Source organism: Natator depressus, chromosome 1 (genome assembly GCF_965152275.1).
Source record: "Natator depressus isolate rNatDep1 chromosome 1, rNatDep2.hap1, whole genome shotgun sequence".
NCBI lineage: Eukaryota > Metazoa > Chordata > Testudines > Cheloniidae > Natator > Natator depressus.
In genome coordinates, this window is record NC_134234.1 from 304,470,152 (window position 1) to 304,476,815 (window position 6,664).

Consider the following 6,664-nt stretch of genomic DNA (forward strand, 5'->3'; position numbering starts at 1 on the left):
CAGTTTTGCTAAAGGGACATTGTGGTATGTGGCTGCTATTCTTAGGATCCCTGGGCTGGGTTCTTGCATAGGCCACTGGGGAAGTGGCCTACAATTGGACAGTGATAAACCCCCTAGAAGGGCCTGAGAGGGTGAAACCATTGCCTCCAAGGAGGGAGCTGTCAGGGTATGGCCTGATACCAGGGCAGGACTGCCTAAAGACTGCAGACACACCTGACCAGAAGGGGTGCTTGTGAGAGGTGTGTGCCATGCTGTTACACATATATTTGCTATAATTCTGTGCTGTACCAAGAGGTTTGGAGAAATAAATTCTTTGAAATATGAAATATTGTGTCCCTTCTTATGAACATCTGCAGCTTTTGGTGAGCTATCTACAGCAGAATCTCAAAGATAGGAACACCAGAGTTATGGACTGATGGGTCAGCTAGACACCATGTGGAACTGAAAGTAAACAATCAGGCAGCAGTGGAGACAAACAAACCAGCAAGTACTGTACTCTACCTATAGTGCATCTTAAAAGTTGGCACATCTGGGCTGCCTGTCCCCACCACCACCCCTACTTGTCACATGCAGGGCAGTCACCTACAGGTAGGAGGTGAAGATGCTGAGGTTCCCAGGCACAGCTGTAAGCCCTGAGCAGGAGCAGTGCTGGGGTCTGCGCTGCTTTCCTGTAAGTCACAGATGATGTTCGTCCCCCTCCCAGTTGCGGGGGGAGACAAGTTTGCAAGTTCAGTCCGAGCTTGGAAAAGAAGCGTCCCCTGCCCAGTTGTTGATGCTGCAAGGAAGCCACTGGCACTGGGGTGGGAGCTGCTGCTGAATCCTGGCCTGGAATATGAGCTGCTGGAGCCAGAGCTGCTGCCTGCACACTGCGCCCTGGAGGAGCAGCTCAGTGTTAAAGGGACACAGCCTGCACCATGCGCCCACTGACACCGCAGTGCCCCAGGATGCCTCCCTCATCACTCTTGCAGCCAGGGGGCTAGAACCAGCTGCCTGTCCCCACCCCCACTGGTCGGGCAGCCACTTACAGGTAGGAGGTGATGACACTGAGGTTCACATGCACAGCTGTGAGCCCCACTCTGAGCAGTCTGCCCTGAGGAGCATCTCATAACGTCTTGTTCAGAGTTATGAACATTTCAGGGTTACAAACAACCTCCATTCCTGAGGTGTCTGTAACTCTGAGGGTCTACTGTATAAGGAATGGAGCCAAAGAGTGGAGGAGGGCAGTTGGAGAACTCATTCGTTGCCATAGCTATGGCTGGAGGGGTAGTGTTTGGTGCAGGAGGCCTACAGAAGTGCAGGGACCTATGAGGACAAAGGCCAGCCCTGCTTCCAGGGGAAGTAACCCCCTGTGACAAGGTAGAAGGTGCTCCACATGCCCAGGGCATAAGGGGCTAACCCAGACCCCTCTCTGTTACATGGGTGAATGGAAGTGAGGAAATAAAGGTAGAGAGACAATGGCTACTTAGATGGAAGAGTGTTTTCTTTTCCCTCCCAGATTACTAGGAAACTGGAAATGTCTTAGACAACTGGAACCCACTGATCTGAGTGGCTTATTCTTCTCTGGAATCCTCTGTTTGTGAATCAATAAAAGAAATCCCTGAGGAAAGGGTTTGAAACTCTGCCATTGTGGACAACGTTAGTCATTGTCCTCAAGTGGTGGTTCTGCTCCCCAGCCTACACCCTTCCCATAGAATAACCCTTGGGAAAGGGGGTGTTCTGAGAGGAAGGAATGTCCATGGAGTTTCCCCAAATCCTTGAGAGAAGGAAGGGTTCTCCCTAGGGCACAAATGTGGGGGGGTTCTGCCCCCCAGAAGCTGTGTACCCCTGAAACAGCTGTATGGCTCCTGAAGAATAAATTGGCCAGGTTGTCTGAATCAAGGTCCTGTACTTATGCACCATTTCTGGGGTCCTCATGCTGCCATGGTTTCCTCTGCTGGCAGCTGCCCCAAACTGGAAATGTTTAACACACTTTTAGTGCAGGTTTCTTTCTTAAGGATTTCCCATAAGGTGTAGTGGAAAGATGCTCACTCCTTTTCCCCCTTCCAGTCCTGCCCAAACCATCCCAACCTACGGGCCCCACAGCTCTCGGATGACTCTCTTTGAGGGCCAGTGCAGAGGGCAGACTGAGAAGTTGTCAAACCACTCTCTTCAGAAGCAAAGGGTATGGGCATGGAGACACTTCTCATACATATCCCTTTAGGACAGGCCTTACTTGGAACCAGGTTCTTCTTCAATTGGTTTACTCACAGAGTAAACTGGCACCATGAGAAATGTTGGCAGAATCTGGCACTCAAGAGATTATTTTATCTAAGCAAAAGATGTAATTGACTATGTAGCCACTAGATGGCATTACAAACAATTAACACTGCTCTGAGCTTCTACATTTATTTAGTAGGGAACACAAATGTGTGAATTTAGAAAAGAAAGCCAATTATAAGATACTATATATTTTTTTAATTATCTGTTGTAATGTTAGCACTAGCCAATAGTGACAGCTTACAGAGCTCATGCCAAGAGTATGAGATCCATTACATTCTGCAGATCTATACTATTTAGAATCATTAATTATCATATTCTTTTGGCAGAACTACCTGTGTTAATCCTGTTTATTATGGAACAGACCTGCTAAGATACTATTCAAAGGTTGTCTTGTTCAAGTACATAACTTCTCTTTTTAAACAAGCATTAGTTTTCCATGCTTGTATTTTAGCTCAGGTTTAGGAGTGAAGGAATGGCTCAAAATATCCGATTAGGAAAATGTTGATATTCAGGTTAGAAAATATTAAGGAATTTGGTTTGGGGTTTTTTAAAACTACTTCCTATTTGTTATTACTTTAGTTGCCACTTCGCTGTTATAAAATATCAACAAAATGTTGTTAGCTGAGAGCACAAGATTCAGGATTCTACAGAATACAAAGAATTTAGGGGTAGGTGAGTTGCTCTTTCAAGACCTTAAAATGGCTTTCAAGATAAATTGGAAAAAAGCTTAAAATGTTTTCTTTATTTAAATGAAAATTTCCTGAGCACCATGCTAGTGTTCTCTTTCCAGAGGATATGCAGTGACAGCCATAAACCAGACTTCGCTATGGCAGAGTCTGCCAGGCCATCTTGGCTGGTTGGCATTGGTGCCCTAACACCCTGATGAAAGAGAACCCTCTCAGGACAGGCTACCAGCAAGATTTAGTCCTCCAGAGGCCTTGAAAAGCCAGGATGTAGCCAGAACCAATAAGAAGTCAGCCTTCCAATTAAGAAGGCTTGCCTACTGTTTCTGAGCATAGTGCTGGTTAAAACTGGGTCAGAAGAGCTTCCCACTGGTAACCAGAACCTCAGGGCCAGGTTGGTCCTAGCTTAAAGTGCAGCAATCAAACACCTAACTAAACATTGATTAATCATTTATGTAAAAGTCTGTTAATTTGTAAGTGGTACCTTAATGTATCGTGTGATTGTACTGGAAAAAAACTGCTTCATTCATCAACTAATCCTTGCAGAACCTCTATATCATGGGCAAATTTAAAGGACAAATCCCTGAATAACAGAAAAAACAAGACAGGCCTATAACCAGCCATGTGTGGGGGGAAAATGGGTGGACAAAAGTAGTCTATAGAACTTGATAACATTCCAGAAGTTTGAAGTCTTTTGAATGTCTCCCACATGAAAGGCCATGCTTGAACTGTTGCTACCTCTTTCCACATAAGAAATCTATTTATAGGGATGACTTCCACTCAACCTTACTCCAGTGTGACAACTCTCCAGTGTGACAACACAACTCCCACTTCATACTCTGCTTAAATACCAGGCAGCTACTGCATCAATGAAGCAAAAGGGAAGTTTTACTTAGCAGATTTCCAATAGGCAATAAAACCAAAACACTTTTTCACTAAAGATTTAAATAATCCATTTGATAAGAATGGACTGTGGGACTGATCTGAGCTATGGATCAGTCACATTCAAGATGATGCTTCTAATACTATTGCACTGGACTTGAAACAAAATTTCTTTATTCTTTCCTCTTAAATACTGCAGATAAAGGCATGGGCCTGATTTTCTATTATGCTTTGGTAGTGCAGTTTCAGATGATTACTTGGGACTTGATTACATCTGGGATTTTTGCAGTGGTGCAAACCCAGTGTAGATTCCTGCATCATTATGACATATATTGATGCATATATGACACTATGCCCCATATTCCTCATAGAGATATGCTTCTGATATGAATATGGCATAATTAAGATGTATTTTACGCAAGGTGGGTCATGTGAGGTATCCTTGGAAAGATTATGATTTACTGAATGTGATTATCCAGTTTGTATGCATGTATCATTTCTGTATCTGAAGTGAGGAATATTGACTATGTAACCATTACAACTGTGTTTTCACCTGGGGAACGCACATCAGACTGTCTGAACAGCCTGGATGTGCAATTAGGAAGGACAATAAGACTTTGAAGATCCTAATCTCCCACGTTCCTGAGAAGCTTCCTGGGATGCTGCTTTGACACTACAGGGTCATGTGATCATGTCACCTGGTACCGGACACCATCTTGGACTGCTGGTATTTTTCCCCTAGGAGGGGGTGGGGGTCAAAATGGGAAACAAAGGATTCTTGACATATGCAAATCCTATTTAAGGCTGGGGACTGTTAATCTTGATTCTTCTCTACTGCTTCACCGCCCAAGAAGGAGGGCTGCTGAAAACACCTAAGAAACAAAGGAACTAACCTGGGGGAGGTGGGGCAAGGGCTGAGCCCAGGCGAGAAAGGTTTAGCCTGTGAAAGGAATACCTGGAGATTTAAGATGCAAGCAGTTCAGTTTATTATTAAACTCTGCAACCTGCATAAAACAACATTTAGGGTGAAAATTTGCTACTATTAACCAGTGAATGTAGTGTATTAAGTTTAGGTTGTGTATTTTTGTTTTCTCAGTAATCTGTTTTGTTCTGTTTGCTATCCCTTATCACTTAAAATCTACCTTTTGTAGTTAATAAAAATTGTTTTTGTTTATTCTATAACCAGTATGTGTAATTCATAACTGGGGTGGGGTGCAAAACCCTGTGCATATATTCCTCCACATTGAGGGAGGGAGTGATTTTCATGACCGTATGCTCTATAGATCTATATACAGCACAAAACAATATAATGTTAGGCTTACACTCCAAAGGGTATGTGCACTTGAGTGCTGGGCAATCCTCTAGCAGAGTCTTCCCACACAGAGCTGATCTCTGTGTCAGTGTGTCCTTTTGCAGCTGAGTATGCCCTACCTGTGTGTGCTAGAGAAGGCTTGAGAGTCTGGCACAATAGGACAGGGAGAGGGAGTCTAGGCTGGTGGAACAGGCAGGCCGAGTGGGACCCTAGTACATTATGTGGCACCCCAGAAAGGAGGGACAACCCATGACAGTATAATCCCTGACATAGGCAAGCCCCAAATCAACTGAAGCTATTGCAGGTTGCACCAACCCAACAACCTGGAAAAGAAGAAAAAGTTAAACATCAACTCCACCATTAACCTTTAACTCTATGTTTTGTCCAACACCTATGTCATAAATATAAAGGGAAGGGTAAACCCCTTTAAAATCCCTCCTGGCCAGAGGAAAAATCCTCTCACCTGTAAAGGGTTAAGAAGCTAAAGGTAACCTCGCTGGCACCTGACCAAAATGACCAATGAGGAGACAAGATACTTTCAAAAGCTGGGAGGAGGGAGAGAAACAAAGGGTCTGTGTCTGTCTATATGCTGCTTTTGCCGGGGACAGAACAGGAATGGAGTCTTAGAACTTTTAGTAAGTAATCTAACTAGGTATGTGTTAGATTATGATTTCTTTAAATGGCTGAAAAAAGAACTGTGCTGAATAGAATGACTATTCCTGTCTGTCTTTTTTGAACTTAAGGTTTTGCCTAGATGTTTTGAATCTAATTACCCTGTAAGGTATCTACCATCCTGATTTTACAGAGGTGATTCCTTTACTTCTATTAAAAGTCTTCTTGTAAGAAAACTGAATGCCTTTTCAATGTTCTAAGATCCAAGGGTTTGGGTCTGTGGTCACCTATGCAAATTGGTGAGGATTTTTACCAAACCTTCCCCAGGAAGTGGGATGCAAGGGTTGGGAGGATTCTGGGGGGAAAGACATGTCCAAACTACGTTTCCCAGTAAACCCAGATAAAGTTTGGTGGTGGCAGTGGAAATCCAAGGGCAAAGGGTAAAATTAATTTGTACCTTGGGGAAGTTTTAACCTAAGCTGGTAAAAGTAAGCTTAGGAGGTTTTCATGCAGGTCCCCACATCTGTACCCTAGAGTTCAGAGTGGGGAAGGAACCTTGACAACCTAACACCTTGAAATGATTCCGTAATACAAATAATTAACAATAGTTATGGTCTGAAAAGTGACTAAAAATGGCCTTGTTAGTTTCCTTCTTTATTGCTTCCTAATGACTGCAGAACAAATTTGTTCATTCTGCAAGTTTTTAAACTTGTTGCTATCTGACAGCACAGTCAACTCAACCTGGTATCTGTAAGTCAAGCACTTTCCTTTTTAGCTTGTGCAGTATCTCCAGCAATAAGGTGTTATGGGCCAAATTCTGCATTTTCAGATGCAGACCCATCATGTTTTTGAAGACCTTAGCAAAAAAGTTGGGTCTTACATCAAAATGTGGTCAAGCTGAGTCTCAGTCTCATGT